Source organism: Varroa jacobsoni, unplaced genomic scaffold (genome assembly GCF_002532875.2).
Source record: "Varroa jacobsoni isolate VJ856 unplaced genomic scaffold, vjacob_1.0 scaffold_789, whole genome shotgun sequence".
Classification (NCBI taxonomy): domain Eukaryota; kingdom Metazoa; phylum Arthropoda; class Arachnida; order Mesostigmata; family Varroidae; genus Varroa; species Varroa jacobsoni.
Window position 1 is genome coordinate 154,476 of NW_019213691.1, and position 25,317 is coordinate 179,792.

At 41.9% G+C, this 25,317-nt stretch overlaps 1 protein-coding gene and 1 long non-coding RNA gene across 2 annotated transcripts in view; one reads left to right on the forward strand and one right to left on the reverse strand.

The window, feature by feature from the left end:
• The window catches only part of LOC111263764 (adenylate cyclase type 3), a 169,298-nt gene that overhangs the window by 9,557 nt on the left and 134,424 nt on the right, over positions 1-25,317 (forward strand). The gene's annotated exons all lie outside the window — the stretch shown is intronic.
• On the reverse strand, positions 18,635-23,529 carry LOC111263767 (uncharacterized). Its single transcript, XR_002682429.2, has 4 exons — positions 23,431-23,529; positions 22,516-22,744; positions 21,654-21,759; positions 18,635-20,162 (listed from the first exon to the last, which is right to left on the reverse strand). It is a non-coding gene; the product is annotated as an uncharacterized LOC111263767 (long non-coding RNA).

Consider the following 25,317-nt stretch of genomic DNA (forward strand, 5'->3'; position numbering starts at 1 on the left):
ATTCCGATATGTCTGGCATAAAAGTCTTGCGGTCGCCGCTTGCCACCTGTCGTCAGGTAGACAGACACAGAGGTAGATACAGGCCAAGAGAAATTAGTTCATCCTCCATCAGCAAAACTTGACATGGTTCGGTCGTGACTCTTCGTTTTTATGCCACCATAGCGGTAATGGTCGCCACCGTAAATGGGATCGTGAATGCCCTAAAATATGTTATTGGATTTATTCAGTATGACTAGGTCGACGTTATTTATGCATACAAACTAAATACAAGGGAGTAATTATGGGACTAATATGGAACCAATTTGGTTCCAAGTCATGGCGGTGTACTGTCGGCCGATATGAATATGGGAAGACCGATATGTCCTGTGCCTGAGCACCTGCTAGCATCAGTTCGTCGTCCTCTCTGTTGCTGCGGATGACAGTGACGATCCGGTCGTACTGATTGACTCCGTCGCCAAAGCGTTAGTAGCAAAGCTCGAGTCTGTTTTCTTGCTGCTGTGACCCTCTAGCTGTGTGGGTCGTTATTATTGTACAAGAAACATGTCTAAGCCGCTGGAAAATGGAAGTTTTGCGCACGAGATCGCAGGGGCATCTCTGGATGTGGTGATATAAACTTTGTTCATAGAAAACAAGGAGGAAGGATAGAAATGAATGACTACAGAATATACAGTTCGGCATGGACTATTCCGAGTATCTGTGCACGTTTTTGTGCAGAGAAGTTTGCCGCAAAGGTCACTGTAATATACAGGGCAATCCACTCGAAAACTATTGCAAGATGGTATTCCATAAGTTTTGAGTTCGTGGTGTGACGTTAGTTTTAACTGAGCAATCATTTGTGCTGTTGCACAAAAGTTTTTCCTCCTGACGTTCGTAGATTTAACTATGGACGTCTATGCAGCTCGCCCTCGCTTCCATGGTCAACTCGATGAGCAAGATCAACGAAGTAACGACGTGGAAAAGTGCCGTGGCACTCCCGTAGCTTACGTACGACCTCACAACGACCCCACATTACTCACGAGCCAACTAAGTTTAAAAACAGACCGCCTGACTTGCTACTTGGCCACCAAGAAAGAAAAAGAATACTATTCAGTAACTTGTGCTGGATTTCTACATATCCTTCCGTACAATCCACACTTCTCCAACTGTCTGGAAGGAAATTGTTAACAGAAATATAGAGCAAATGAGATATTTACTTCGCAGCAGGTTGGTCCGAAATGTGCTGTTCACTTGGAAATGGGGGGTTTTCCATAATAAAACTTTTGTTGTGTGTTTTTTAGTTCTTATTCATCTGTCAATTAGGGTACTTCCTTAAAATATGAAATAAAGTTAGTTTACAAAAATACACATTAGACATACTCATAGTGTCTGTGGATCAGATCGGCATTTTCAACATCGAACACCACAAGGGCCCGCAAGTTACCATGCTTCTGTAAATATATAAACAGAATCCGTTCCAGCACTCTTGCGGATCGACTACAAGATTAGGAAACGATCGACGCCGATCGCTAAGAATAGTAATAATACGGGCAGAAAAATATTTTTTCATGAGGTCTGGAAATCTTGGCGTTTGATAAGAACATTTTTTTGAGCTGTTCCGTGTTTCGTTCCTGAAACCTCTGGCGTTAGGAGATATGAATGCCTAGAAACATAGTAGGCGTATTGCCCACGTTCCAGAATTAACTGGAATAAGACACGTTGTTTATAGGAGCTCGGTGCCTTTATGGTAGAAAAATCTTGACTAGCATGATCGAAACGCAATGCGAAGTACGAAGGAAGTGGGTCGTTGTGGACTTCTGAAGAGCATACGAACGCATACAGATGGGTTTAAATAGGTAGAAACAATCTGCTATAGATAATGTCGCCTTTTTTATGCGCTCTATTCTTGGTAACTGTATTTTACTGCCGCGTGGTAAATCTTCATTTTACTGTGTTTGCAATAACTTTTCAATTATTTTTTTTTTTTTTCAGTCTATTAGTATTTATTGTATAATGTTGATTTTTATAGTTTAACCAACAGTTTTTACTAATGAATGAAGTCTCGGCAATACAGGGATGACGTCCACGGCATAGCCGCCTACTAAGTTTCAGCGTGGATCCAAAGTACATCCATCACGATGGTTGTTATCTCAACGGATTCATTTAATGGAAATCTCTGTAGTTGAGAACGCTTACCATTGGTCACTTCGTACGAATAAAAATACAAACATAATGAATCACATGTGCTTATGTTCCTGCACCTCCACGGTGTCTCATCGAGTAGTGTTCTTCTCCACAAATGCCCTTTATTTAGCCCAAACCGCCCTTTTCGAATTTGTTACGCCTGCTTCTGTTTGTGAATCAGGCATCCTCTATAATAACATGTATATATCTATATCATATATAGATCATGTAATGATCTATCGAACTATCATTTCATAAAATGTGTATTAAACAACACGAATTGACATATTCTCTATGCTTCAGTAAACGTAACTAGACTTATCTGTAGCCAAGGGGCGTTCTTAAACCTCATGAATGGTGCGGTATGGTATTTTCTTTACCAATCATACCTCGACTATCCCATATAACTTACCTACATAATAATAGTTGTTATTACCACAAGGCGCTGCCCACTTTCTGAGGAGAAGCAGCTTAGATATAAGCTGTGACACGCGCTATAGCTCCCAGATGAGCTGACTATTGGATTAACGCTTACCGTGCTAAAATTAATTGAGTCTTAACTGATACACAAAAAACCTTATCAGGTCCTTGCTGCACACACACTATCACCCCGCCAGCTTCTAGTTCCTACCAGCCTTTAGATTACAGGCCTAATATCATTATTAAAACAGTAATAAAATAGTAGGGTGGAATTAATATGCTAACCCGACATTTGCCATATGATTATCTGAATGCGAAAACACGTGTTTCGTTATTTGTTTGTACGAGATCAGTCGTACCGAGTACAGGCGTAATTGCGCTTTGCTACATCCTAGTACTCTTCTGAGGCGCCATTATTAACCGAGCAGGGCTACCGCTACTGTTCCTGTAGCTGATAAACTACTACATCAACGTCGTAATAGGCTTCTATCGTAATTAGCCCATATACGTATGGGCGGTAATACGCGATCGAATTAGAAAACTGCTGGTAAAGCATCAAAAATTAGGGTCGCTGTGTCCTCTGGTTTGTCAAAGTCATGTTAGCAACGTCCTTGGGGAACGCAGGACCAATAGGAATAGTTGGTTGCTGTGATCGATTTCATGCATACAGACACGCTCTCTTGAATACAGGATCCCTACTGGCAGGTCCCGGTGATTGTGACGAATGACGCATTAGTTCGTTGTGCGTTGGTTTGTCCAGTCACCGGACGTCAATTTAGCGACCACGAATTTATCAAGTTTATAAATGATGACGCTTGTTTTTGCATCTTATCAGTTTATCTAGTTCTTCTTAGCTGCTTGTTGAGGGCCGCATCTTACAGCTCAATTGTAGCTCGCTTGCCTGTAACACACGCACATCTGTAAAATAAAGGCTACGATGAAATAATCTTATTATACATGTAATAACGAAATCATGACAGTTGACTGATACATGACGAGAGCGTCTAAGCAACTGTTGGCCATGTTCCCTACTAAGTTCGGCCCACAATGATGCCGGCAGCTCGTCTGCCCGTTAGTGCCGCACGTTCCCTCCACTTGCTTTAATGAGGTCTCATCGAATCCTGGATTTGCATAGGCAGGATATGTTCGTCAGGTTCAATTCGAACAAAGCGGACAAGCGGAAAGATAGATAGATAGATAGATATTTGTCGACCGGGAGCCGATTTTATCAAACACGAAAACGTTGAAAGGCGGAAGTTTTGGTTTGATTAAAAAAATTACCTGTTGGTAGTCAACTCCAAGCTCAATCGAGTAGTTGTAAACCAAATAAGTAGTTAATTAGTGGTGCAAACCATTGCAACGTTTAGGCTTATTTCTTACCGTCGGCGTCCGCAGTCAAATGTTATAAAAGAGACGCCACACGTATTATTAGCTAGGTTCTACCTAATGACGACGCTTATTTATTGCGTCTGTCCGAACGCCTATGCTGCTATAAATAAAATGAAGGAATCCCAATAGTAGCTTCAATATATAACCACTTTAAAATAAGACGAAGTACATTAGGGATTGAAGGTGACGAAAATGGCTAAAAAATGGCTAAAGAATGGCGAATGCATTGTACAAGGGGGTCTTAAACAAAAGCATAGTACATGAACGGTGGTAAAAGTTTCAATAACGAAGATTGGCGCGTTGAAGACCAATCAGGAAGTGACCAAATGTCGGGACCCAGAGGACAAGAACGCATTCCCGCAATCAAGGAGGCGTTTCACGGAAACAGAGTTTGGAGCTCAAGAATTTTGTGGGCAGGTCAAATCTAACGCGGCCTGTGATTATAATTCAACTGCTGAAAATGGAAGAACTAAGAAAAAAAACGTAGGTGTTTCATGAATTGGAAATGCGTGTGGTGTATTTCACGTACAATTTACGGAACTGAATCAGCAGAGAACCGCTTAAGGCATACGATCGCCATGGACCAGGCATGGTTAGATCAATACTGCCAGCTGAAAGGAGGTCAGACGAGGGAATAGCTTTGCCCTTGGGCGAAATCGAGTTCGGCTGCAGTGCTGAGTATGTTCTAAAGTAAGATACTTGCAACGGTCATCCTACAACCTGTTAGTATGAGTATGAATGGAGTTCCGGTGGTTCGTAGACCGTTAGTGCGGTAGTCGAAAGCCCGCAATTTAATTACTCGATAATAGCGCCATGCATCAGTTGCACCCTAGTTTATGCAAAACGATACCCGATGTTGACGTTAACCCGCATATATTTCCCACATTATTCCGTTTGGCCTAAAAAAGGTGAGTCGACTCACTTCGAAAAGCTTATATATAGAGATATTGCATATAGGAACACGAATAGTAGGCGTATGGGTGTTCGGAAGCTGGCTCAACGCTGGGACAAGTGCGTAAAAATGAACGAGACACATTAAAAATCTTCATATATATACCCAAACAATTCAAAAGTAATTCAATTTCGAGGTTAACAGGCATACGGCACTACGTTTCATTTCTCGATTCATTAGTAAAAAAAAAAAAAAGAATTATTATTACTAACAATATCCATGAATATATATGACTCGTGTGTAAGTCACATGTTACGTTCTTAAACGTTATGTTTCGGTATTTTCCGTTGAGCTCTTTCTGGATGTGTTAATATCTTTAAAGGTAAAATATATTTAACCGCGAAGAACTGTCGATACGACAAGGAACGTACGACATTTTAGTATTAATCGTTTTCTGAACGGTTCTCAAGGCCACCACCGGCCCATAGTAGCGGCGTGAATTCAACATCCGCAACGGTAGTCCACGTTGTCTCTGCTTATGAAACGCTCGCTCCACCGCTTACCTCTATTAGGCCACATGCGCTTGTCTCTCAAGTGATAGTATCCAGCTGTATCATCCATCTGCCCCACGAGCAACCGTTCCACCGACCTAGCCGCCCCCAGTCTGGTCCCGTCCATTGTACGACAGGATCTGTGTTGAAATGCACACAGTTAATGAACACGGAGGGAAGCCTTGAAAACCGATGGCATTACGCTCCGTCATTGTACATACATGTACATATGTATAGGTGTTCCCATGAGTGCTGGATAAAACCGTGCGAGAGAGAAGACACAGTCATTGAAGTGGCAAAAAATGCTTCGTATGAAATTTCTGTTAATCGAATTAACCTGGAATTTCCCTCGTAATAGAGTAAGAAAGTAAGTTAGATGGATTCGAATAACAACAGCAGAGGGACATCCAGTAATGACATTTATAAAAAGCTGCAAGTTTCTTCGTTGATTCGTGTAACAAACTGAATAGGACACGGCAACTCAATACACTTTGGCCATCTGATCCTGTTGCGTAAAGCGAGGCTCATCGATAGCAAGAGAGGCCGAGTGTTTGAACATCCCGAGTAAAATCTTAATTTGAAAAATGGCTCTTGTTTTACGGTACAGGGATTGTATTTTCGTGGCCGAGAGGGAGAACTTTTCTCTCAATTAACGCAATAACTTAATTAAAAAATAGAAACGCTATTCAGTGTTTGATCTATCCTAGTGATTAAAATGCCTTAGAATATTTAAAAAAGCTGTTCTTTTTAAAATAAATACTTTTTGATTCAGTTCATCTAACTTTTGCATCCAGTAGGTCTCAATCGAACGCGCCATACTTTTTTTTCTGGATAGAAGAATAATACATCATGCAATAAACACCTGAGTCAATAGCAAAGATTCCTAGGTTTGCCCACCGCTTTCAGTGTTGGTGGAGTAATAAATAGCACGGGCAGTCACTTCGGTTGATCTTCATCAATGAACAGATGAGTGAACAGTACAGACTTCCTATATATGGACTTCGCACTCAAACCCTATTTTTGAGGCTGATGGGTAACACAGCATGAAGTTGCTGTTTCACAGCTGAGAACCTTAATAAAACTTGAATTTAAAACGGATCGCTCTGCTTGATGGTATACAATATTTCCAACAGGCCGCTTAGGCTGCTCCAGCTTCGCTTCAATTTGTTAAATCAGGTACGGCATTAATTTTTGTTGTGCCTTTAGCTTGACCGGTACACGCAGGTGCAAGATCCTTGGCTAGTGACGGCGCAACCTGGACGGGCAAGCTTCTGGCTGAACGGGTTCAGGAGAGGTGGGTCAGTTCTTCTAGCTAGACCAATAACCAGATAAATTGTGTGTATGTTTCGTAGGAAGTTTTTGCTTAAGTGTGTGTACGTTCCCGATAGGTAGAGTCGTTGCGGTACAAGTAGTTGTAAATTTGATTAAATTAGTTGAATGCATAAAGGACATATTTGTGTCAGACCAGCAATAAATGCGTTGCTATAGCAACGACGACGACAACTTCCAAAACTTTTTTGTGAAGACATTTGATTACTTAATCAACGTTCAATTAAGTTGAGAATGAAAAATCAACTAAGTAAAACGAGAACAGCAGCAGTTAACCACTCGACTCCCGCAACGCAGCCATAGCTGGATAGGGGTATTAGAATTATTATTGCGCAATAAATTCGGGTCTACTCAATTAAATAATTGATGTTGCTATTACGGTGGCGTACAGATATCATGAAATTGTTGCCCATATAAATCTCTGAGAGTAACTTTATGCGATTGAAGAAGTAAATTCTAGATATATATGCGTGACGAATGATGAATTTAAGCAGGTATGATTCAACCACATGCCGGTCTATATGCGATGAGGCTGGTAATCCTCATACTCATATGCTTACTAACCTGTGTGGGTTTCCGGGCGCTTACCTAGCGTCGGTGTCGTGTAGGTAAAAGGGCTGCTGACTTCTATAGACACGTTAAAAATACGCTAAATATTGAAGACCTTGTTCTTGAAGAACGTTAAAGGCCTTAACTGGAACAGCATTCCTGGTGGCAGATAAGACTGACCTGTTGCAATAACTGTTATAGGACGGCAGATTGTGGCCCGATGTTCCATGCATGTGTGTTCGTTTCTTCTTCTTTTGTGCGTGGTCGCTTCATAGGGTGGCAATGCAAGCGGGTCCGACGAGTGGCTAGAGTTCCCAGCTGTTGGCCCTTGCGATATTTCTGGCAGCCAATTTATTTGGGCCTTCGCGCCTGCAGGCATTTTGCCTAAAAAGTTGCATGCTTTGACGCATCATCTGCCTGAAGTAAAACCATTTACGAAGCGTTCTTCACTTCATACACGTTCTATATGAGTGCGGTTAACTAAGAAGCATACAGTCGTCGCATCGTTATAGTATCTAATAAGCTGAATTGCTACTGAAGGAACGCCATCGCTTCTGTTGTTGCAGATGTCAACCGGCGTTTTAATTCACTCTGCGCCGACATAATCGAGCGCTGCTTCCTGATGCAGAGAAGGATGCCCATTGCTGAGTGCGGCATCATCTTGCGTGTCGGAAGCAGCAGGTTGACACTTGGACAAAATGCAAAAAATCTTACATGAGACTGAGTGTCTTAACCCAGGGTAGATTTACAAATATATGACGTGTCGGTCCGCTTTATAAATGCAGTCCCAAAGTCCACATCCGATTGTGCATTTGAAGCTATTGGAATATACGGAGCCCAAAAGAATAATGGCTTGCAAACAATAACGAGTGGCCAACAGTAGAGGCAGCAGCGGCAGAACTAATGTAACAATACTTTTACCTTACAAATGGTAGTAAAGCAAAAAATGGCGTGAACTGCGTATTTATGGTGCAATCCGAAAGCAATCGAAATAATAAAAAGAGCAATCTTTCTAAATCTCTCTAGATCCATGTCTAGTCCCTTTTTGAGCTGGTAGTGGAATCACGGCATCGTCGTTGTAGGCTGTACAAAAATATAACAGATTACGTTGACCTTACAGCGAAATTCAGTACTGCCATAGTTCCATTTTCGCAAGCAAATAGTTTATACATTTAAAATTACCCAGATATGTGATTTATCTATTCTCACGAATAACTTAGATTTCCTTGACGCTAATAAACAAACAAACTTTTAGTAAAGATCGAACAAAAGCCATACAACGATTGGCGAAGAGCACAATGATGACATGATAATATATCGCTTGCTAAAAACAGTTAAACTTCTCGCGTAGTTAACTTAGTATTGTCTCAGGCGTATTGCAATCATAATGGCTGCAGTAATAACGGCCGCCTCGGTCGATGTTGATCGTGAGGCAGCTTGACCTCATCCATACTTTGACTCTGCATGCCCTCGTGCTGCCGTTGGCTAATTGAGATAATTGTTCGCCCTATTATGATCATCACCACTAATTTAATTTATTGGTTGATATCTAGATCTGGTATTAACCTGCGTCTGCGGGGGCGCTGCCAATATGGCCACACGCTGCCGCTCGCACCTATAGAAAATGAGCCATAATAGCGTTACTACGCCGCCAGACTGTGGGGTTGAAGTTTACAGGGTCCGTACTACTAATGGTGGTGGCAGGACGGGCATCTGAGCAAGCGCAACTGCTGCTGCTGCTGCCGTCGCCGCCGCCGCAGGTAAAAGCTAAAAGCTCTATCCCGCTGCGCTGAAGGCTATCAGGCTGCTCCGATCCCGCTAAAGAATGCTTCCAAGGGCAGTGCAGCATAAAAAGGTTACGCATGGAACTGACACAGATAATTAGGGATCCGATCGGTCGATATTTGATGCCCGATAGAGCTAAAGAGGATCATTACTATTATTGGTTGACTTCGTAGGAGAAGAGATATATATGCTGCATATGTGTGGACCATATACACCACGCTCAAAATAGCCATCTTTAACGACGGCTATGTAGAACGTTTTGTCAACGAGCTCCACTTGAGTCCAGAGGAAAGTTGATGTCCAAGCAGAAGTTCAACTTGCACATCGAAACAGAATAAGGCTAGTAATGAAGCAAAGTCGTTAACCAGTAAACCGCCTGGGCCCAAATTATAATCGCAAAATGACTTTAACTAGCTACTAATAAAATATGTAAGATCAGATAAAATAGTTTTTTTCTAAAAAAAAAAAAAAAGCAGGTACTAAACTTATGGTAGCCCCATCTTAAAACTCAACATGCAAGAAAACACCGCAAGTGTGAGTACACAGGGACGGTATTTTGACACTATCTAATAATTCAGAAATATCATACTGGACGATACTTGTTAGCCTTATATGAGCCTTTGATCTCATTAGGACTAAATGTAAAACGAAGCCCGACGAACTCATGATAGGACTCTGTCTGGTGCGGCTTCCCTCAATTGCGGACAACAACTCGCTCGGACGTTACTCGTTTATTACTAAATGAGTAACCGTCTATGAGTACGACCGACCAGACGATTGGCCAAAACGTCTGCATTCGCAATATTAAGCACTGCACAGAACACAGATGTCAAGGGACCCATTGCTGATCTGTCTGTGGGTCGCCTTTCGAGTGCGAAGGGTCGGCTAGAAAACTTTTTAGCACCGGACAGATCCGACATCGCCGTTGTCATGGGCGAATGAAACAGGATAATGCTCATCACATAAACAGTCCTTCACGTTTCAGGACTAGTTGCGTGTATTAGAGGCAACTGTATGTAAAACAATATTACTTTTTTTGTTTTATTACCTAACGGCTTTACGTATTATCTTGGAATCCCTTTGTAGAAAAACAGATCGCTGTCATCATAATAATAGTCGTGCATGTATTCCAACTAGCCAATTTAGCGGTCGTGACCGTAGAATGAAGAGCCGACGGTACCCAACGAGATTTGTTACAATCTTCCGTTTTGCTAAGGTCGAGAGCGATATCGGCGTCGCGATGTCGGAGAGACCTATGTCTCTATTCTATGATTCCTTTAGTCTTTCCATCTCTCAAAAATAATTTCAATTAAATAGATGGCTGGACGGGGCTGGTAAAGGCTGGCTTGGTGATGCTGTTGCTAGGATATTTATTAACTTGTTTCTAACTTTTTTCACCCGTGATGTTAGTCGGTCTGCTTGCTTTTATACGATATTTTAGAGAACTGTCAGGGCATATGCCATGAGAGAATGACCAGTTCTTATTTGCTTAACCTAATCTTATAATTAGGAATTTTTCCGCCAATTGTGTTTGGCGGATCTCAGTCTTTTTACAACAAGACTTTACACCAGCTAACTTTTAAGGCTACCTGTCATCTATTCTAGCCATGGCATATGATGAACCTAAACGTAGTACTACTTTAGGGAGCCGAACGATTCGAATAGTTTTGTTATCTATTCTCTGCTGTGGAATATTATCATATTGAATAGATGTCTGGTGTCAACCTGATCATCTTTAAGTCTCAGTCTCGATAAACTGTAGTAATAGCTGGATATATATATATATGGGTACAACTGAGATAAAATCGGCAAGGCGCGACTGTCTAAATCTAAGCTTTAAACACTGATTATTAATCTTGTCAGCTATGCCTTAATATGTCATTTAACAAAGATCATTATTGCAAATTAGGATTCAACAATTTTGATATCATTACTGTTACTAGTTTTCCATTATCTAACAAAATAGACCCGTTCATATATCATACTTAATTTTGTTAAGTACGCCCTCTATGTGTACTATACGGACGAAGGAACTGATGTGATAGATGTGTGTATATAACAGGTGTCGCCCCCTGGTGTCATTGTCCGACAAACTATGCAGTTCCGTGCATCTGCATTTGCTACATTTTGACCCTGTGATATTGCACTGGTATCGTGTATAGATGAATAAATTTAGACTGACCGAATTAATTAAACGATATTTACAGTATGAATGGCCCATTTATTTAACGTTCCATCGTAAACTCCGCGCCGCAAAACCCACGATTAACAACACATGTTGACCTGTAGCCACTACCATTGACCACCGGACGCTTCGACCAGAGATGCAAAACGGTACTGGACCTATCTCTGCCGATAAAATCCTCCCACTGATCATATCTACCACCAATAAAATTTCCCACAGCGATCTCTCGTTTGGCCTAATTGAGGATAAATGGAAAGAGAAATTGTAATTTTATGATAACGCATGGCGTTCAATTTACCCTACAGTGTAGAAATGCTCAGCCGATATCCCTTCGGATTTACGATGTTGCACAGGAACAGTCAGACTACGACGTCATTTTTGTTATAATGTCACAAGTAAAGAAGTGTACAGGTGCTCTTCGTTCTTACAGCTCTGATAAAGCTAGAAATAGGCTATTTAAGTAAGCTACCACTGTTTCTATGGAACTTTCAAGAACCGAAAAACTGCTTCATCTTTAGATTACGTAGCTCTTTGCTGTGTCGAAGCTCTATCGACAATGCTTGCGTATTATCCTGGAACGCTCTCGGTCAGGTTTTCAAACGAGAGAGTTCAGTCAGAACTCGTCCCTGCCATCTGTTACGTGCTGGCCGGAAATGTAAGCGCATAACAAAATGTACTCGCCATCTTAAAGTATATATTTATCATGTACTGTATAGCGAGAGAGAGTGATAAGGGAAATTCTTTTTCCTTTATACTTCCTATGAGTGAGTCGGACGCTCGATTTTTCTGGCACCCCAACGTAAGGACACGTTTCAGATAGTTCCAACGTTAGCAAACCTACAATATTTTTGGCCTTTTGTATCGATGAGGCGCTATACGGATTATGCGAACGCAGCTAGCCTACGCTACACTGTAGCGTAGTCACCTGTAACAATGACGGACCTGCCAGTGCTCTAGTAAGGCCGTTCATATATATGACTGTTCCGTGAGGGGTTCTCGCCAATAAAGATAAGTAGAATAGCTGAGTGCAAGGTTAACTTCTTACAGCTCTTGTTATTACAGCAGCAGCAGCAGCAGCACTGCTGTTGTACAGAAATTCTATAATTTCTCTCGATGTAGTTTGAATGCAGCCCGTGACCAACGACCAGCTTCATCTGGTCGTTGGTCACGGGCTGCCAGACGGGTTTTATGGCCTCCCGCCCTACTACTGCGACTGTCTGGTCAGAACCAGAACAGACAGCGAAACCGCGAAGCGCTCACAGCATTCGGTGCTTGCCTAAACGATGACAACTCTGCCGACCACTTGGTCGGACAAACAGGCTGACTGGCTAGCGTTGGGGCAGGGAAACGGGCGTGCAAACAGCAGCAATGGGAAAAGCAAACGGCTGACTGGCTAGCGAACGAGGGAAAAGCCTTGCCGAGCCCAGAGCAGGCAAATACTTGTAGGATCAACACACCAACCGACGAGGGAAGAAAACGACTGGCGGGACGGTAACGACCGGCGAGCGCCCAGTTACCCCACCAACGAATCTCTCTCACCTTCTCTGTCTGTCCAAAGATAGTGAAGACATTCGCAGTCTGCTATCCACTCCCGAAACTCTAGCAGCAGGCCAGCCCTCCGGATGCTGAAAACTTACAATTAACGGCTAACTGTTGGCTGTCGCACAGAATCACATGTTAAGTATCTATCAATTGTTAACTACTCCGTTTTTTCTCTACATCTATGTGCCACCGATGTGTGTATTCCTGATGAGCGACGATGCAGAAGTGACCCAACCACTAGTGGATAGACCATTGCCTGCGCTCCTCGTTGCCGCACTCGTCGCCTCAGATCTGTCCAGCTATTTTGCTTGATCAGCTACGACGATAATAGCAACTCGCGCAGAGTTTCGATGGCTATTGTAACCATTAAATGAGCAGCGTAAGCCGTGGGTTATGAAGTTCTGCCATTTTGATCGAATACAGACAATGTATAACGCTAAAAACGCGCTTTTTTAATGATGTTAGTGTTTGCAGTGCATTTATTGCCTCGACGATAAGGTTCAGCTTCTCAACTCATCTAATTTCCGGGTGACCTAAACCTATCCAAATGAAATAGCTAGCTTTGACATAATAATGCTCATTATTATTAAGATTATTAGAAAAAGTACCACTGCAATGTTAATTTCGAAAAGTCAGTAGCGGCGTACCTTATCGCAATTTCGAAAAAAATAGGGAATCCTATGGTGAGTTTGCTCAACATTTAACGCTGCCGTACTTCACACTTAGGAAATGCACAGTTCAGGTGTGAAATATAATAGTATCAATTTGCTTTTCTATCACTGCACCCTTTTTAGGACGGAATTTTTCATTTTATTCGAAATGTGGCCCTAGTTATAGCTTCAGTCCACTAATACAAACTAAGGTACTGTAATACTACTGTGTTTACCCATTTATCTTATGTATATACATATATATATATATATATATATGAGCAGGTGCTCGGAGCTCTGTTGAAAAACTACTATACATTGGCCTTCTAATTGTTGCATTTTCAGCTAAAGTCTATTGTCTATGAGAAGCTTTTGCAATATTAATTTCATCCCTTCAGCGGCGTAAAGTACTAAAATGGCTGAACAGTGTCAATCATTTTTACCCTTTTTTTTGTTGATTTTGGGCATCTTAAATACTTCGCGGCAAGGCGATTAGGTCGCTTACTTGGAGTTCGCGACAGAAAACCTATCCATGAGTAAAGAGCGGCGCGCCTTTAGCCATCTGGCTCGTTATCTGCACTGGCGACAAGTTTTTCGTACCATTAAACGAGTTGGTATATTTATGTTGAGCTTACACTTAGGTTTAAGATGAATTTTTTAACCTGGCATAAGGTTTTTATGGCAACCTTGTATTTAAAAAGGATAGAAATTCGGCTCACATTTAGACTCGAATAGTTTATGGTAATTAACTGGATTGATTGTTTGTCTCGGTCCCTTCCTTGTGCGTTTATTAACAAAGACGTATCACCTGTTTACTTATAGATTAGACGTTTAAAATGGCCCCTCACAGGGTGTTTATTATTTACGTTATCCCTGATTCGCTTGGCTCCGGTAGCATTGTATGCAATTTTCGAATGGAATACAACGGTGGGCCAGCCCAATGAAACGACATCGCGACCAGGATTTTCTTTTACCATTTGTCGTATCCAGCCCAGTATGAGGAAAGATGACTCTGATAGACAACTCTTTCCGTGTTGAACACGATCTTTGTTATGGTCAATTGGCCGATAATTAAAATCAGCTAATATAAAGTCGCATCTACTGAGAAGAAATTTAGGAAATCGTTTGGATGGGAAAACTTGTATATGACCGTAACCCATATTTGCTTACATTATCGTATTTTTTTTTCATAGGAGGCTAGTCTAAATATTTAAGTCTTATAATAATGTAGCTTGCGAACACCTGTTCCGCGCCGCTCAGCTGGACGCAGAGACAGAACTAACTATTCGCAGAAGCACTCGCACACGCTGGGACGCTTTCTCGCTGTTACTACACTCTTTTCCTTAGGCATCTATTATAATTACCTTTCGCTTCCTATTAATGGCAAGAAGACATCAGTAAACCAGAACCTTTCGCAGGTTCTGTCCCATCAGAGCGTGCTTACAGAGACTTCGTATCGTCAATTTATCAATATAATAGCAATAGTATCTGGGTTATATTTTAGTTTGCAGCTGCTGTGAATCCAGTGTTCCGCTTGCACTTTGGTGAGACCCTGTCAGCGCGTAATTTGGTTGTATATTCTGATTCTGCGCTATGAGGTGTGATAAACAACACATACCTCTAAATGAGACTGTCCATTCGAGCGGCTGGGTATCTCTAGGTTTGAGTTGTACATGATAGAGGACTGGGTGGTACGAACATGTCTCGTCTCCTATTGGTCAGCCCTGTCCGCGATAGATACCTAGACGATATAGGCCAAGCATGTATACAAATGTCAAAGCCGACGGCGGACCATGCTTTTGGCAGTGATAGGCCCAGTTAACCGTTCTTCAACATGACAGAATCCGACAAGACGAGAAAGCCAGCGTTTCTTGCCACTTGCCACCACAGTCAGTCTGTAATCAGATGATTACCAGCGAGTCATGACACGAAAGAATCGGTATTTGAATAAGAAACAAAAGAGCACAATAAATGTATTTTCACTCGAATAGTGTTTCACTATAGAGTCGTGTCCGTTTGTAATGCTTGTGTGCCGCGTCGACTGTCCTGGTCAGGTAAAAATAGCCTGTAGATGCACAATGGACAGGGAAGTACCAGCTCGGACTATATCATTATTTGTTATTTGTGTCGCGGCGCTGACCGAGCTGCTCGAATTATGGGACTATGGTGAATATCGTGAAAAGCTAGGCCTAACGGCACTGACGGAATGAGAAACGATCAATGCTAGCTAGTCAAGCCAAAAAAAAGGTTTCTGTCTTTCTCATTTAGCTTCACCTGAGCTGTTTCAGTCGTTTGGAAGGTTGAGGGCGAAGAGCAGAGACAGAGAACAAGATCTGAAAAAACTCGTTCAAGTCGTACTTTTAATATAATAACTTAACATAATAATAATAAGTAACCTTTTCATTCAACTTCAACAACCATTTCGGCTAAACAAAATAACTTATTCTGATCAGAAAAAATCGTTTATTTCCGATATACCTACTCTTGCTACTCATTTTTGTAAAGCATCCACGTACTATCGTGAGCTGCTAGATGAGTCACGTCAAAAAAAGAAGAATTGGGCGACAATGCCCTGTCACGTTATCGTGACATGCTGCTAAGCCCGTGGGCTTTAACCGATAGGTATAATCAGTTCAGTTTGCAATCTCTGACGCGGACACGCGAGTCTAGCAAAAGAATGGCAATAATGATAACGGCAGGGCGGCTAAGGACTACACCTACTATCCTTTCAATGCTGCTGCTGTATTGCGCCATGCAGCTGATGGCTACAGATGATATTCTGTGGTGTGGACCTATCTGTTATCGTTGACGGTTATCGTCGAAATTGCTTTCGATTACCAGCAGCATCAATGGCACAGAAATTGAAAGACTTCAATAAAGCTTTGCCAAACAAATCTTTATCGTGTTGGTGGCACAGAAACCCGGAAGTTCGGACAACGATAGCGGAAGAGATGGCGACTCCTCTTTTGATATGTCAGGGTCACCTTTGGCGATTATATATATATATATATAGATGGTAAAAAAGCGCTGTGATTCGTGCTAGGGAAATCGATGCGTAGCGACTTACTTCACTAGTATGGGTCGAACGAAGCTCCGCTGGCGCAGTCATCATTTGCATTTGGTTCAGAAGCGACGCGCGTCGTGCGTGATACATAGATCGTTAGCATAAAACAACAATGTCTCTGTTTTACTTAAGGCACATAGACATTTACACGTTCCTACCGATGTGAGTAGTGTTTTAGCCCACTTAATTCTTTCAATTTTATTTCATTAAATTAGCATTAACCGTATCCACAATCATACGTGCTAAAACCGTAGCGGCCCATGTAGACCCAGCTCATTCTGGGGCCAATACTACGTTATATAACCCAGTGTAATAGCTTCTATGAAACGTAACTTCTCTTCAATGGGACAAGGAAAATTAGCAAATTGTCCATTTTGTTTCACCATCGTTCAAAAGAATAGGAAAAGAATACTTAGCGGTTCTGTATAGTCTACCCTCATGACATCAAAACAAAACATCCAGCAATGCGAGTCGTAATACATTTCTGACCTGTATCCAACGTCAAAGTTCCGAAGGTCTGATAAAATTCAAATTGACAAGTTTCCTATATAGCCGCTGTCCCGCATAAAATGGAGCTGTGACGATCTTATTGGTATAGAGTATCGTCCATGTTATACATGCTATCGTTGACACGTAGTAGGTCCCGAAATTATGGATCGCTTTAATGGATAATCATTCATAATGTATATATATATATATATATGAATCATTAATAACCATGACGGTCATACAAACTTCAGCTTGTCCCAGCTGGTTTCGGAGAACATATCTACAGTTTTTTCTTAGTTCTCGAACAAAATATAACTCTAGATTGTAGAAGTATCGAAGCCGTCCTAGAACTGTATGTGGATTTGCGGTAGATAGGTCCATTGTCCTATTTAGCACTACGAGGCATCACCCTCTCTAACCACAATTACAACACTTCCCCGAAAAGCAGGTGTCGTTTTGTCGAAGAACTCACCTCTTTGGATAAATTAATTAGAGGCCCATATAGCCCATTTTCTTGTCCTGTGAGGTTATATGGGGGGGCCAACGGTTAGTACCTTGATTAACATGGCCTGTTCGAAGGTTGATGAAACATCATAAGCGTCATCTAGGTTCTAAAATAGAAATTCATAGCGACAAATATAGTGGCTGTCCGTAGCAACAGTTTTTTTCAATGATAGCGCTAACAAAATTTTGATTAAGTCCAGCCTTACCGTTTTCTACATACGTCTAAATCCTAAAAGATGCGTTACCATATTCTGCATTGTGTGTCATTTGTTGCTCTTGCATTGTCGGTCAGAAGGTAATAGGGTGAGATCGTTCTATGACGCTGAAGGCACGAGCGTTAACTTCACCCAGTTTTTTTTTTAAGAAAACGCATTTTCCTATACTTGTGATTGGTAATTAATGATTTAGACCTTTTGTGTATCGATAGTTAAACAGCTGAAATGGCGATATTCGACTCTAGGCACATCCGCATAAAGACACGTCAAACGTGAATGAGCGCACCAATAAAAAGAAAATTGACAATCACGACGAAACTGGACCGCCCACACCCAAAGCACCAACTGAAGTATTATACTCTGCACCTGCTCGTTGCAAGTTCTTGGTAGGGGCATTTGTGAGCTTTAAAGTAACCTCATAGATTTAGGAGAAACGTTTGGATTGCGAGAAATATCAATACACGGCACGAGTAGCCTGATTCTATAGGGTTGTAGGACACTGTCGCCATCTTACGTTTTGCTCTATGACTTTTTGTCGTTATTCGAAGGTTAGATGGCAACTCAATCCAGAACTGTCGCCGAATTTCTTTGTGAGCGCTACTGATTCACGCAATATAAAAGGCCGCGTTTTCAATCAGGTTATATCTGCTAATTTGACGAGTCGTCCACTCAGAAGCTGATTAACGCGAACGTAACTTTGATGTAAGACGTACGTTTTATAAAAATCGATTTGGCACGGAAAAAGCAATAGCGCATTTTCTGTTTAACCACGTATTACAATGGGCCGTGGCTTTTCATGTAGATAATCATGAGATGATACGCGATAACTTTTGGCGTGATAGGCCTCACTTTCGACGAGAGAGATCGGGCGCAGGTGCATGAGAAGGAGCGTGGACTGACGTCCGTAAAAAGTCACCTTTATACACGCACCACCGAAAGAATCCCTGCCAGTAATGTGCCTGATATACGATTTACAGGTACCTGTTTTTAAAAAGGACGTTGTCTCCTTTAAACAACTGCAGCCAGCGACGTCTGGTGTCAAGGTCAAAGTCAGCCTCGAAATCCAAACTTAACTCTCGTACAGATGAATCAATGACATTATATACCGAAGGGCCAAGAATTGACGCGAATAACTATAGCAGCTAAAGACTCGGTGGTATCTTTTTAAATCGGAGAACTATTTATTGCCTTCAACGATGCGGTGAGATATGTATTCTTTAAGCTGCTGCAGTTAGCCATTAGCACAAAATTAGACTGGGCCGTATTAGTACAGAATTTCCAATTCATTTTAATGAATATTGCATATATATATATATCATATGCGTATGCATCCACATGTTACTATTACACGTAGGAAACAACCGGTCGAGTGGATAATTTAGGCAGATATGATACTTACGTGCACACTGCGGAGCAATAGGTTTATGGATACGTAAAACTGCCTAATGCAATTATCTTGTTCTACCAAAGTTCTACTAAAGTGAAGCTTTAGCTTTTTTGCAAAAATAGCTAGAAAAAAATAACGTACACACATACTAAATACTACCTGTTAAGCATCTAGCTTCATATAATGAGGGTGGTTCGTATAACAACGAATTGGTTCCCGAAAGCCGCATTCATACTAGCAACTTGGGACGGTGGTGGCGGGTGGAGGGTTGAACTGTTTGGGCACACAGAATGTGCAGATGGCGTTGCTAAGCTGCCCATCGGCTCGGGGGATTCCTGCTGCCGAACGATGGCGACAGTGTTCACACCGATTGGGGATCATACGTGTGCAACGTTAGCTAACTTGCACTTAGCTACGGAAGAAGAAGAGATATGAAAGCCTTCGTTTGTCGGATTTCAATCAAGTCGCAGATCAGCAGGAGTCTGCAAACTGAAAGTTCATTACAAAGGAAGCAACTACAACTGCGGGCTTGTACTCTGAAACAGGCAAACTTTACCGAATCTAGGGCAATATGAATTTGTGCAGAGATCTCCGATGCACTCAGATACATTTAGACAAATACGTGGCACCAAACCTCTCTCTTCCTGTATCTGCTAGTCAGTGGTCCCTGAGAATAGCCAAGCTTCATTTCTGTGGGCAGTGCTGCAAGAGACCTCTGACGACTTCACTGTGACTTAGCATAGGACCGACTTGCAGAATACATGAGCGCCAAAGGGCGCGCTAAGTGGAAAAATAGCGTAGAAAAGATGAACTGAACTCATATAAACGGGTGGAATATAGAACGAGATGAGGGAACGCAGAAATCCCTCGAAAAATGATCTAAGCATTTCTCGTAACACACGCGTACATCCGTCATCCTCTCAGGATTCGTTCGCCCACCTTGTTCGCTATCCAATAATAGAGCTTGTTTTTGTGGGTTGAGTTGCCTGCTGGTGTAGTTCTGACGTGCTCCGCCACACCCTGTGTCTGCTCATGTGAGGGCTATGGGTACCTTTAAAGGGAAAAAATATCCAACCCGAAGCTGTTTTTAGTTAAAGAATAGGGGGTGTGATCCCCACAGATACTGAAACTCAAACTCCTATAAGGTAATGAGATCTAAACGAAGATGAAGTTACCCTTCATTTGTTGGTTCATATTTTTGCATACTTAATTTCTCCTATTTACAGATATCTCTTATCATCTGTGAATATCAGAATTAAGAACGGATATATGTCCCATTCTAATACATGAACGTAGATTTTTATGATCATGTTATTATTAATAACTAGTTGTTGTAAACGTATTTTATGTATCTCATATAGGTCGAATAAATTCAAACGAGAACAATATAAGACGGGACAAGATCGAAAGGCATGACAATCCAAAACGAGTACGTGGCAAATGTAAATAACACTTATATATTTAGCACCCTCGTGATTTTTTTTTTGTTATAATGACGGAACTGCAAGCACTCATTAATGTTCCCTCATTCAAAACGCCGTCACAGTGTATCTGATATTAAAGAACTAATATTAAAAAGTTATCGGCAACCTCCTTTGATAGTTGCAAGCAGAAAAAGTAACAAACCACTATAGCCAATCAGCCTGATAAGCTGTGGATGAAACGTAGCAATAAGGACATCAGTGAGTTACTGATGGTGCTTGTAATTTTGCGGCTCATTGTTGCCGATAATAACGCGTGCTGGAATATCGTCTCGTGCGAATATCGTCAAGCCTTTGTCCTCCCCTTCTTCGGCAGACGCACAAGGAAAAGCTGACAAATTTGTAAAAAAAACAATATTTTACCCCCCTGAAAGGGTTCAGATGAAACAGGGTGAAAAAAGAGTACTTTATGACTAAGTCGAAATAACACTGAGACGCACATTAAAAAAGCAAGGACGGTACAGGGGATTATAGGTAATGCATGTATTTCTTAAATATAAAATATAGCACACACGTATGGTCCTACAAAGGAACTTGGCTGGCGAGAAAAACGAATATGCAGGCATTTTGTCACCGGGATGTACTAACATCATAGAATTGTAGTTATTTCAAAAGTTTTTTGAGTTTTTAGTTTAAAAGGCAATCTTATATGCGGCAACTTGTGCTCGAATGAAGCGATTTCCTACGGGATTTGGGTCAGAAGGAACTGATGATCTGATTTGAAGTCTGGCAGTTGTGCCAGTGAGAGCTGTCACGACATGTGGGGATTAGAGACTGCAAATGTTCAAGTGGATTTCGAACTCAATAGCCAGGTTGGTATCGATACCCACGTCTGGTATTTCAGATACTGAGAAAGCTGCCCTCTGAATCTTAGGTCGATTTTCGGCCAGATATTTTGGAAATGTATGTTTTGGGAGCTTTAAAATACTCAGCAACCGTCCATCCGGCAAATATTGAAAGCTCAAAAAGACAGTCGCAACCTAAAAAGTGGACGGTTTCATCAGCATTTTTGATCCACGCTTTCAAAAGCAACGATACTTTCTTGTGCAGAAAAACCATACCTTGTGCAGACCGAGGTAACGAAGATCACACATTTGAGGACTGCTTACTCGCGTTGTCTAAAACCCCTTCCTTCACCCGTTACGGCTCACCATCACCATCGTTACCCTAAATATGACAGTTAAACATGTTTCTAGTTACAAAGCAAGAGCAACTGCTATGGATGCAGGAAAGTATCTCTGTGGTACACAAATGTTTCGCTTAGTAATTCAATCAACGTGTGTATGTGACTGTGTTGTGTGAAACAGCTGGGTGTTCTATCGAAAGTAAGCGGCGGTCCATCGCGGAAGATGAACTAACTGCTGAGTGGTTCCTCGAATCTGCATACATCTATATCTGAAGCTTATAGATAGTCATAGACAGGCTGTGTTTGGGGCCGACGTCTGTTGATTGCCGCCATCAGTAGATGCACGATGCGTAGCGCGAACCTACGTCGTTGTCACCGACGCAGAAACTCACTGACACTTGAAGTTCCCCTCGTGTGTTGGAAGTTGGAATAGGTATTCTTATGGGCTTCACCCGTTACCAATGTGAAGTAAGACAGGGGCTTTCTACATATGTTATTCGCAATTAGCAATTCCATTTAAAGCAACCTATGGCATTTTGATTGGTGAAGATCAACATTGATGTATGTGCTTACCAGATTGGGCTTTCAATTTCCCGGCAGTCGGCCGGCATGATTTACAACGGAAGCGCACGGATCGAGGACGTACCTCGCTGTCGGATGGGAAAAATGTCGCCTAAATGGCAATACCTATTATTATATATATATATATATGCCGGACTATAGCTTACCTGCATAAGTTCGAATAAATCGAAATTAAGTTTAGCTGACCTAATGCACTTTGACGGATTGAAACTTACCGTTTACTACATGTCTGGTCCGTCGTATTGACTTTATTGCGATGACGCTAGGTGACTGTGGGCTGAGGTAAACTCCTCCGAAGTTTTTCGTTTGTCCATCGTACATCATGTTGGGTAGATTTTTGCCTGCGCAGACCCCTCCAACAGCGCAGCTCGCCTTATAGTATCTACTAGTTCTTAGGTGTAAATCTGAACTAGCTTGCTGACGTTGCTTGTCTATAATAGAAAGCTGAAAATTCATAGTACCATATATAGGATATTCATAGTTCTAATGATACGTTACGCATGTGAGTGGCAAGATACCGAGGGGTGGACTTTTAATTAGAAATAAGGTCGTAAGATGCACGTGGGCGCACAAAAATATCTCCTGAGGGTATGGAGGTGTCGAAAAGAAGAATTCAGGTATTTCGATGCGCATGCGCATGCGCATGCGCATGCATCTATCCGTACAGGTGATCACATTTGGCGTACGATAGGTATACGGTTGTTCGCACTTAGTAAATTTAGATCTTCTTTTTATCTGCACTTTCAGAGCGATTTTTTTAGCCGCGGGCGACGAAATTTAGTCTGATACTGCGTTGTACATTATCGTTTAGCTAGGCTAACATTGCGTAGAGGCTTGACGAATTGATGCTCAGGCTAGTAGTATTATTGTTTACCGACATAATCAGTCGAACATTTTGACTGATCGTGCCTGTGTCAGTGCGTGCTAGAAAAGAAAACAGCTGTTAAGGCTCTCTATGGAGTCGTAGAGAGCTTTAACAGCTGTTTTCTTAACGCCCTCAACGGTGTACCGGCGTATGTTGATCGACTGAGAACCGATAATAGTTACGTGTACAATGTATTATTATGTGTTGCAGTGATCTTTCGGGCATGACGAAACTGAGATAGAATCAATATAGCTGGGGTAATTACCTGGACGCTTCCGACGTTGTCTGTCTTCCGAGACGAGAAGGTTACATTGTTAGTGATTGTCCATATTGTTCGATGTTATCTACAGTCGAGTCGGCCTGAAAAAAGGATAATCGGTTACATAATTAACTCGTGAAATTTCTAGGCGCGACCATTTGCCGCCTACTGGCACAGAAAATATTGTTAGTCCCACATCAATAAAAGAGAATATTAGTATTTATTTTTTAATGTTGGTTTTGAAAATTATATTGGTAATGCCAAATGAACACGTGATTCAATATCGTTCCATTTTTTGGCCACTTTTTGAGCGGCCAACTGAAATCAACGATTGCTTCAATAAGTAAATGCATAGGGTAAACCGTTCTCACATGTCGATTTCACATTAACTTTTACATAAATTAATTGCAACTATTTTTACGTTGAGATCACAAGAGGAAATGGCTGGATGAGTGCACTTGGCGCTCCGTACGAATGTGGAACGCGTACTACCCTAATAGAAAAGCTATCTCCGAAGCGTGTCTCCAGTGAACCGATCAACAGTTCTCAATAAGATTATAACATCACTTTGTTAGTGTTTTATGGTCATTGTAATTATCAAATATTGTTTATCTACATGACGCAACACACTCTAGGTCATCTGTAAAGAACATAATTAAATTGTACAACGCTCATTGATGTGCTACTGCATCACGCACTGATCCATTCATCCCAGCATGAAAAAGCACAGCCGCAATAGCTCTGTTCACTCGATGCAAGACAACAGGTGCGCTGAAGTTAGCACTTTTACTATGAGGGGACAAGAGGGGCCATTGCTGGGAATTGCCGATTATTTGTCTAGGGTATCATATGATAGTGAACAATTCAGCGTTCGATGATCCCGCCTAGCACGTAATTGATTATACATCTGTATTAACACCAATATATATGCTTATATTGGGGGTGATCTGTTGGCCTTAACACTGGCCGCGGACCAGAAATGACTGCGGCGCCATATCTATTGTTGTTGCTGCTGCTACGACGCTGACGAAATTCGTGTTCGCCGCTCGTGTGCATCGCTCGACGTCTGCCTACCTCAACGCTTGACAACTAATCACAGACCGTATCATCTGTTTCGTACGAATAGAATCAGCAGAGGCACCGGTAAGAACCGCTCCGACGTCAGCTACGTCCAGCTACTGCAGGTCTGCGGACTGCAGGTCTACTAATAGATAGAGACTATATAATCGCGAATATCGTCGCCTGGCCCATTGGAGTGAGTGCCTGCACTCAGTGTCTCGCTGTGCTTAATCTACGGGCATGCGAGTTTATTCTGCGCTTATTACCCAAGCTGCTCAGGGTACTGGAGCGACGTTGACTTCACAAGCTGTTCGTTGAGGTATCAGCGACGAGGCAGTTTATTCGGCGCTTCGCACATGTTCAGGCGGTTTATCTAGGTAACGTATTATTGGACAGCAATCTTCGCTGGGTTCGGAGTTTGACATCACGCTATACCAACAGCGTACCCATCACTATTGAGAAGCTCGCCCATCTTGACATGGGTTTCCGATACCGCCTGATTATCAAACGGGTTCGATGTAAAATTGTGTTGCTGCCTGAATCCGTGTTTCAGTACATTCTTGTGTACGTGTGCTTTGACGTGTTACGCTGTCGCTCACTGCAGTTTGACCTTTGATGCTTTATACCCCTCTAAGTTCGCCGATTACAAACGAAAAGCACGAACTAAAAGTCGGAAACGGAAGAATGCAAAGGATCCTCGGTGGTCGAAGGCAGGCAGTCGGCCAACGTATAGCGATGTTAAGAGAACCAATTTTTCATTAAAGATTTGATAGTGACGATTTTGTGAGGGTAACTTTTATCGAACTTGGAGTTCGACGTATACATACAACTTCA